Raw genomic sequence first — 10,199 nt, forward strand, 5'->3', positions numbered from 1 at the left:
AAACAAATACCAAATTCGCGAAAAGTATTTATATTTGCCATATACCACAAAAAAATGTAAATTTCCTTCATTGCTCTCGTTCAATTGTGACCACCACGGTTATTTTGTATTTGCTGATTGCATTTTATTAACAAAGCTATTAAAATATGAAACATAATTAATATATAGCAATTATATTTTTTATGCGCAAATACCAATCAAATAATCTTTAACGGAACAATTATTGATCGTTTCCATAAAATTTCCACTATATCCATGCTGATGCACTTCATCCCTTGAGCTTAATACACTTGGACTAGTGTTTAAAAAGAAAATGGAGGAGTCAGTTTTGCTCGATAATTCTAATAAAATCTGCAATTTCCATTTATTTACTATAGAATTAAATTTAAGTTTTTAAGTAAATACTAAATAAAAACTTACATTTCATACTTCAGACATTTCAACAGATTTTATTTATTTTCCATATTTTAGATTTTTTGTATTCAAAATTTTCTCACTTATTTTTTTAGCTCCAAAATTATTCACATAAATCAAAAAATTTTGTACACAAACCCAACTGGCATATTTCATGCGTTGCCAATTATTTTCAAACGTGATCCGTATCGTTTCAGCAAAGATGATTCAGATCATTGAGCGGATCATATTTGCTGAAACGCAGCTAATAACTACTTAGTTGTCTTGGTTCTCTTCGTATGTCTGTGAAGTAGTATCTGCATAAACAAGATAGCAAAGAACAACCTACTGAAAGGCAAAAAACCACATATTTAAGAAAAGATTTCTGTTGATAAAAAATTAGTTGCACTAAGTGATCTCATTTTACCAATGAATGATACAGCACTTGATTTACAGCAATTGATTATCCAGAATTTTTAAAAGATCCACAAAAACAAAACAAAAAACAAAACAGCAACATCAACAACAGCTAAGTGGCGAACAAATAAAAAATTCATTATCTCATATAAATAATATATATATATCATTTATAAAGTTTTTTTAAGTATTTTTTTTTTATTATTATATAATTTTTATAATCTTTGTTAGTTTTGAATTTTGAATATTTAATTAAATTAATTTTTAAAACGGAGTTAGAAAATTAAGTTTGCGCACTTATACTATTTTTTTTTATTTTTTTTATTAATCTAGTTAAGATAATATTTACCTATAATTTAAATTTGGTTCTGAATAGACATTTAAAAGAGAAAAAAAATTGATAAACGTAATATATATGTATGTATATAGGCAGCAACTATATACTACAAAGGTAATTAAGAGTAAAAATATAAGGGAAGCTTGGTTTTATTTACAGATAGTCTTGCTGGTGACGTCATCGACGGGAAGGCGAATTTGTAATAATTCTCCCTTTTTGGTTTTTTTTTGTCTGCAAGAAAATGCACACATATGTAATAAGTTTATTTTCGGGCATTCATGGTCAAGGTTATTTTAGCTAATTTAGTTGCTGTAAATATTAATTTTTAAATAAAAGGTAAAATTGAATTTTTGAATATTCAATCGAAGCGAAGCCACATTCGACATTGATTCTTTCTTTTTTTTGGTTAATTTTTTAGATTTCGTTCAAGTACCAAATTTAGGTATATCTTATACGCACCTAATTACTGGATTCAAGTGTTCAGTGATTAGAATAATTCAAATACAATCGACGAAATCTCTGGATTCAAGTGTTCAGTATTTACGAACATTTTGATTCAAACATTTTGGTGACCCCGTTAAAAAGGACAGTCACTGGACTGGACTAGCAGCAGCTGCAGTCAACATTCAAGCAAGCATATGTACTGCATTTCCAAGGACTCACGATCAACAATGGCAATACTTAATGAAGTACTAGATGCTCAAAAGAAGACGGGCGAAGGAATTCAGTGAATCATTAGGAATTTCAAGAAAGATTGAGCTAAACGTAAACGATTAGCCGCATACTACAATGAAAGGTCACGTCACGTCTGCTTAACGTTGCTTTGGCTCGGTTTGAACACAATGATACAACGCTAAGAACTCTCATCGAACAACCAACAGATGATGAGTCTTTCACATCTGGTTAATAACAAATGAATATATTGAAATATTCAAAAGGGAAGTTCTACGTATCAAAGAAGCAAACAACTTTACAGATGAAGGTGCCAGCAACCAAATGGCGTCACAACCGCAACCAGTGGCTACTAGTGGCATAATGGTCTAATACGAAAAATAACTATTCGAATAACAGCTCTAAAAGGATTTATATAGCAAAACCCCTGAATATGTTGTTAAAAAAGAATCAAAAATTTATTTGGAATGCTGATTGCGATATAGCATTCGAAAATCTCAAATCAATTTTGATGAGTCCACCAATATTAAAATACCCAGATTTCAATAAACCGTTCATAATAACAACGGATGCTTCTGACTATGCACTTGGTGCAGTTCTTTCTCAAGGTAACATAGGTTCAGATTTGCCAATCTGCTATGCAAGCAAAGCCTTACAAAAACATGACTTAAATAAACCAGTCATTGAAAAGGAACTACTTGCAATACATTGGGCAATAAACTATTTCAGACCATACGTGTATGGCAAACACTTTTACATTGTTACTGACCACAGACCCTTGATTTCATTATTTGTCCACAAGAATCCTTCTTCAAAAATGACAAGGATTCGGATCGATTTATCAGATTATGATTTTGAAATAATATATAAAAAAGGAAAGATTAACACTAATGCTGATGCCCTGTCTAGAATTAGAATAGACAGTAACATTTTAAGGAATTTAATACCTACAACCGAAGACAAGATGTCCAGTCGGAAATTGAAAAATCCAGACGAAGATGAAGAAACAATAAGTAATGTTAAAGAAATATCGCAAATATGTATAACGACTAGAAGTAAAACGCGCGCTGCAGCTACCATAGGTACCGCTGCCAATAAAACTACCAATATGAATACACAAAAAGAGGCAAAACCAATTGAGCCTGATCAACTCTATTGTTGGGATTGTACTTCTATTAGTGATATTCGAGGTATGAAAACACTGCAGTTTAAAATTATAAGTAAAGATAAAGATGAATTCATAAGATATGATGACAAAAAAGTCACAGTGGAATTACGCGAAATACCTCCGAAGCCGATTTCGATTATGGTGAAGCTGATTTCCGAACTAGAAAAAATAAATATAACAATGCTAGCGCTAAGCGATGAAGATATAATAATTACATCCATGGATAAAAAAGAATTTAAAGATATGATTAATGAGTTGCAACAAAAAAATAAAAACAAAGAAAAATTGAAAATAGTGTTATACAAGAAACCAGTAAACATAGCTGACATCATGACAAAATATAGATTAATTGAAGAATTTCATAATAATCCTATTAGCGGACATCTAGGAGTACGAAAAACTTTCATAAAATTAAAACAGAGATATACTTGGAGAAAAATGAAACAAATGGTACACAAATTCATTAAAACTCTTGAAAAATGCCAAAAGAATAAACAGGTTAGACACAACAGAGAAGAACTCAAAGTTACTACAACTCCACATTCAGCATTCGAAACTGTAAAATTGATACAGTAGGACCTCTGCGACCATCAAACGGTTACAGATATATATTAACTATGCAATGCGAACTAAGTAGATTCGTCATAGCATACCCAATAGCAACCAAAGATGCTAAAACCATTGCCACAACGTTAGTGGAACAGTTAATATTAAAATTCGGTACATTTAAAACTCTAAAATCTGATAGAGGTACAGAATTTTTAAACGAATTAATGACTAGAGTAACAGACCTAATGGATATTAAACAAACATTCTCAACACCCTATCATCACGAAACAGTTGGTATAATAGAGAGAAATCATAGAGTACTAAATGAGTACTTATTAAATTTCGCAAACGATGACAATTGGGATAAGTGGATACCATACTATACATTCGCGTATAATACCACACCCCATGTAGACACTGGGTACACCCCACACGAATTAGTGTTCGGGAAATTACCTTCACTACCAGGCGAAAATTTAGAATCCACGAAAGGAAATTTTAATCTAGATGACTATGCTAACGAACTGAAAGCACGTCTTAGACTATCTCTTAATAATGCGAGAAAACTAACCATAGAAGTTAAAAACAAAAGACACTTAGAATCAAAAAGTAGTAGCAATCCGACTAATGTAAAGATAGGTGAAAAAATATTAGTAAAAGCACAGAATAGACGTAAAGGTACAAGTCCATACATAGGTCCATATGAAATAATAGATATACAAGACAGCAATATTGTAATTAAACACGGTAATGAAACAAAAATATTACATAAGAATAACACAAAGTTATTCCATACGTAAAATATATACATATAAATATATATAAATAAATATTAATATATATATAAATAATTACATTAAGATACACATATATTACATATATATTTTGGTAAATTAATATTAATTTTTAACTTCAATTTAACCTAAAATTAAAATATAAAATATAACGAAAATGTTATGTTAATATACATAGACTAAATATTATACAGATATGAAAAATAAATATCAATAATTATGCAACTTAGTGTAAACTAATAATTGTTTATCAAAAATGAACAAGAATATTACTTAATATTATACAATATTTTATGTATACTTCGTAACTCTTCTAAATATATAAACAAATATAAAAATACTTTATACATACTATTATAGTACTAAATGTAATTACTTTCTTATCACCGTTGGTCAATTCAAAAATTTTTTTTTTCATTTAAATTGCTTATTTCAAAAAAAAAAATTTTTTTCTTAAAAGGGTAAGGGTGTAGTGTCATATTAACCATGACCACACAATACGTTGTGTGCGGTATTTAATGTGTCACGCCAACCCAAAACTCTCAAATATCAAGCATGACCGAAAAACCCTAATTGCCAAATATAAAATAAATATAAAATAATTTATGAGTCAGAAATTTGACTCGTCTGTTTTGTCATTTCTTTATGACAAAATATTTGTATGCATATTTAATTATTTCAATATGCATTTGGCAATTTGGATAGTGGCATGCTCAGCACATGAATTTGTGTTAAATATTTCACAGATCATATTGCAAGCGATAATGCATGCAATATGATTTGTCCTCAATACAGTTGGTTACCAAATGTGTGCCACTGTGAAATAGATATGAGTAAATGACCAGTAAGCAAATAAATGATATTTGTAAAATATTATGTACGTCTAATTTGGATTAACCAATTAGACGTAAGTAAATTTAAGTATCAACCAATAGAATCGATACATAAGATTCTATTGGAAATTAGTGGTAAGAAATTATGTTAGAGTTAAGAAAAAATTTAATAAAATCAGTCTTGTGACAACACTCAAAAATAACACGTCTTTTATTTCATTATAAAATAGAATATAATACATTCTAAAATATATTAAATAAAATATATTACAAGAGTTTGTCAGAGACCCAATGTATACAGCCATTACAATACTATGAAATCAAATCCAATACGATCATGCAATAATGGAATCAAATTGGATATTTGTATGATGAACTGTGGGATAACTTGTAAAATCCGCTGGCTTCAGGATTTAACCAAGTAAAATATTACCAAATTAAAAATTTGGTGCAACAATGCCTATTCTCCATAAAATCTGAACAACAATAAAACAAACAAGCAGCAGTAGCTGAAAAAAATATGCGTTTCTCATTGCCATTACCAAATGTTAAAATACCAAATTTTAATAGGAATTATTGAAATGGAGACAATTTTTTGACTTATTCAAGCAAATGGTAGACAAACAGCCGTTAGCAGATACTCAAGAAATGTTGTACTTGAAATCGCATTTGACAGGTGATGCTGAAAAATTGATCAGTCATTGTCTAGGCGTCCACTGTAATTGATGAACTATTATAAATTTGCACGATACAACAAAAGAAAGTCTATTAGCATTGAACAATCATGTTGTTCAAACTACTTTTTGGGACCCAATTTTGCTCCAGCTACTCATAAAAAAACTCAATCTGACGATGCTCATTAGGTATGAGCATCACTGTCAAAATCAAAAGAAATTCAAAATATACAGGAGTTTAAAGCCTTCTTAGAGCAACAATTTCAACTGGTGGAAGTCGTAGAATAGAAAGATAAGTTGACCATCAAAACTAAATCAGACCGAAATAAATTAATTTCGTCGGCTGTAACAGTTCCAAAAGAAAACAACAATTGTGAAATGTGCATTGTAGAGAGGCACCCACTTTTCTACTGTCAAAAATTCCTGCAATTTTCGCCATCTCAACGATTGGATTGGGTAAAAAACCAACAGCTCTGTTTCAACTGTTTCAAAAATGATCATGTTCACCACAAATGTTAATCAAGATGTTGTACTAAATGTGATAAAAAGCATAACACGTTGCTGCATTTGGAAGTCAACAATCAAACAAAACAAAGCATTTAACATATTTCAAGTGTGTACAATACCACAGTTACCACAGCGACAGCAAACACCTCTACAGGTCATCGTAATTATGTTTTCTTGCCACCTGCAAGAGTCGAAATAATTGCAGCTAATGAAAATATAATATTTTTCAAACAAGGAAAGGGTAAAATCACGCTTTATACGACCTTCCAGTCTTGCAAAATTCAACACTTGGCTGGATTGTCAGCGGCAAGGTTGCATCAAATACAGACACGATAAGTGGAGGCTGTTAATAATCGTTAGAAGATCGTTAAGCAAAGTGGACATTATCCAAAGAAGAAAAACTATGCGAATCTCATTTTGTTTCGAACGTTCATACAAAAAAAGAAGGACGTTTTGTGGTAAGGTTGCCGTTTCTAAAAACTACATTGACGTTAGGAGAATCTGAAGAAACAGTGTGCAAAAGGTTCGGCATTTTAGTGTGCATTTTATGGAAGAATATGAGCGAATGGGTCACATGGCTGAGGTAAATCTGGATTCCATGTTAACTCTAAGATATTTCATTTCTCATCATTTCTCATCTAAAACCTTATAGTGCTATTACTAAACTTCGAATGGTGTTTAATGCATCAGCTAAAACTACATCTGGACACTCGCTAAATACCATAATGTAAAACAGACCGACAGTTCAAAGTGAACTATTTTCAATTTTGCTCCGTTTTAGGCGACCACGGTTTGTTTTCACCATAGATATCGAAAAAATGTCAAGTTTTGATAAATCCTGAAGATCGGCGCTATCAACTTATCATTTGGAAAAGCAGTCCATATTTAACAATTCGTTATTGGTGGGCTTGGTGGATCAGATAGTTTAATTACGGCTATAGAAGTGTAAAGGCAACTAATTCATATTTTGAAGAAGCATCATGGTTTCCATTTCCATATATAAAGAAAATGGAAACCATTCTCAACTTCTGAAAAACATTTCTCAAGATGATGAAGAGGTAAATCTGGACTTTACTTATGATAATAACGACTCAATCAAAAGGCTGGGATTATTTATAGCTAACAGGGTGGCAAGAATTCAGAGGACTTTTAGCAAGGGCGTTATCAACATGTGTACTTTGGTTTCAAGGACCGTTCTTCTTCTTGAAGACAGGAAGTATGGCCACCAAGGTTTTCGTCATCATTACAAGTTCCAGTTGATCTGGAGAAGAAATAGGTTGTAGCTGTAGTAACTCAAAGCAATGATGCAGATTTCATATACAGGATTCAGCACAAGAATTCATTCAAAACATTACAAAGGATAGTATATGTTCTTAGATTCACTAACAACACAAGAAAATCAAAGGAGTCAAAAGTCATACATATAACACCTAGTGTTAACGAATTGGAAGCAGCATTAATCACTGTAATATGTCACATTCAACGCACTTATTTTTATCAAGAAATTAAACAACTGAAGAAATAAGGCAATGTTAATAAATCTAGTTTAATCAGCAGTTTATCTCCATTCATGGATAATGCAAATGTCCTCAAAGTAGGAGGACGCTTAGAAGCCTTATCATTACCATACGATTTTAAACACCCAATGCTGATTCCATTCAATGATCCATTGACAAAATTATTATTCCTGATAGTCCATGAAGAAAAAAGCACTGTGGCCGTCAGGCACTATTGAGTATATTATGACAACGTTGCCCTACGTGGTATGCACCTTGACGTGGTGTAGGGGCTTAGCTACAGGCAATCTTGCTGACTACGGGTCTCCTGTTCACTCTCTATGCAATGGCTGATGTCGGTCTGGCTTGTAGGTACAACAAAGTACTACCAGTAGTTGTGTTGTCTTGTAGTTTGCATGTGTGTCTTTGTCTCCTTGAGTGTTTTTTTGTATGCATGTGTGTTTTTAGAGTGAATATAGGTGTGATGGTCCACTAGGTGTCTGGGAAGGTTTAAGACTTAAGCTTGTCCCAGCTAACGAAATCCCAAAAAGACCAAGGGCCCGCATTTGGTCGCTAAATATGAAAATGGGAAAGTACTCCAACTACTGCAACGATAGAACCAAAACGTGCCAATGAATGACTGGGTAGTTATCATGGACGAGGGTACCCAAAAAAACAACATGACGCTTCTTCTGGTGATAAACGAGGAATCCGTGAAGCCACTAGAAGAAATGGACTGTAAGCTAAGGTTTATGTAAGGTTCAGTACACGAAAATCAAGATCTTTCGCGCAACAGGCAATGATGATGTAGGTAAGGAGTTAGAGGATGCTAACAGACTGCTTGATAACATGAAGCTTCAGGAAGAAGTTTCAGAAACTTCGTAAACCTGCTCGAATGCTAAAAGTAGCACAAATCAACTTTCAGCATTCGAAAATCGCCTCGGATAATCATCGTGGGGCTAATGCTAAAGAACTATAACAATCTGTATATTAGGAACAATAGTAAGCCAAGATTATGTATCCTAGTTAAAAAACGTATTAATGCCTTTCTAAGGATCAAAATTCAAGGTGCACAAAATATTATTGTGACTTCTGCCTACGTGGCGTAGATGAGATAAATGATGAGATAGATGATAGATGAGAAGAAGTGCTAGATATAACACTTCTATCTGAAAATCCAGACATTGTAGTTAGTAATTGGAAGGTATCTGACAAGGAATCCTTTTCGGATCATAGTTGGATTCTCTTCAATTTAAACATTAAACCAAATCATACCATCCTCTTTAGAAACCCGATGAAGATAAAATGGGACATTTTTACAAGGGTAACTAAGGTGGAAAATAATAAAGTAAAACAAATCAAGATTAATTCTACTAGTGAGCTGGACAAGAGGCTAAATAATTTTGAGACAGCTTTTAATATAGCTTACAAGAAATCTCGTCGAATAAGTAGCAGCAAAAAATCTTTTCCGCCTTGGTGGAACTCAGAATTAAATGATCTCAGGCAGAAAACGCGTAAACAGTTTAATACAATATACAAGAACGATAGTTGGCGTAAATATAAGGATTGTCTCTAAATTTATAAAAAAGCTATCAGGGAGGCCAAAAGTAATGATTGGAAAGAATTTTGTAAGTCAATTGAATCAACCTCCTCCTCTGCTAGGCTCAGCAAGGTTCTATCCGAGGAAAGTGCAAATCCTTCTTATCTCAAGAAAGTGGACGGCACATGGACTGAAACCTCTGCTGAGACACTAAGACTACTATTAGATACTAATTTTCCAAACTGCGAAGATGATGCTAGGGAAAATAGTTCAATCACCTTAGCAAGCATACCATCGCAGGTGGCCGAAGCAATAGTCACAGCGAAAAATATTAGGTATAGTTAGTTAGTTAGTTGTGGTGGAGAGAGGACGAATCCTCCTTAAATAGCTAAGGATGAAAGCCGTTTTGAATCCACAAAAACCTCGTAATAGTGGGTAGTAGATAGAGGCTCAAACTATTTTCATTTCTTCAAGTATTGGTAGACACGCACTACATGAGGTACCACAGGGAAGGCCAAGTCTAGCTCCATGCCGTCCTATGGATCAGTGACCCGTAAAGACAGATATTAGCTTAGAAACCTCAGATTTGTTTCTACAGATTAAGTCAGATTAAGCGCGCTCATTTCCTACAATATTAGAATGCCCGGGAACCCAGACAAGAGTAAACTTGGACCTCTCACTTAGTTCACTGATAAATTCCTTACATTCTTCTACTTATCTCGATGACAAACAGACTGCTGATATAGCTTTAATAGCTGCCTGACTGTCAGTTAGAATGTAGACCTCTTTTCCGTGAAGGCCCATACTTAAAGCAAGAAC

The sequence above is a fragment of the Teleopsis dalmanni genome, chromosome 1 (genome assembly GCF_002237135.1).
Source record: "Teleopsis dalmanni isolate 2A chromosome 1, ASM223713v2, whole genome shotgun sequence".
Taxonomy (NCBI): Eukaryota; Metazoa; Arthropoda; class Insecta; order Diptera; family Diopsidae; genus Teleopsis; species Teleopsis dalmanni.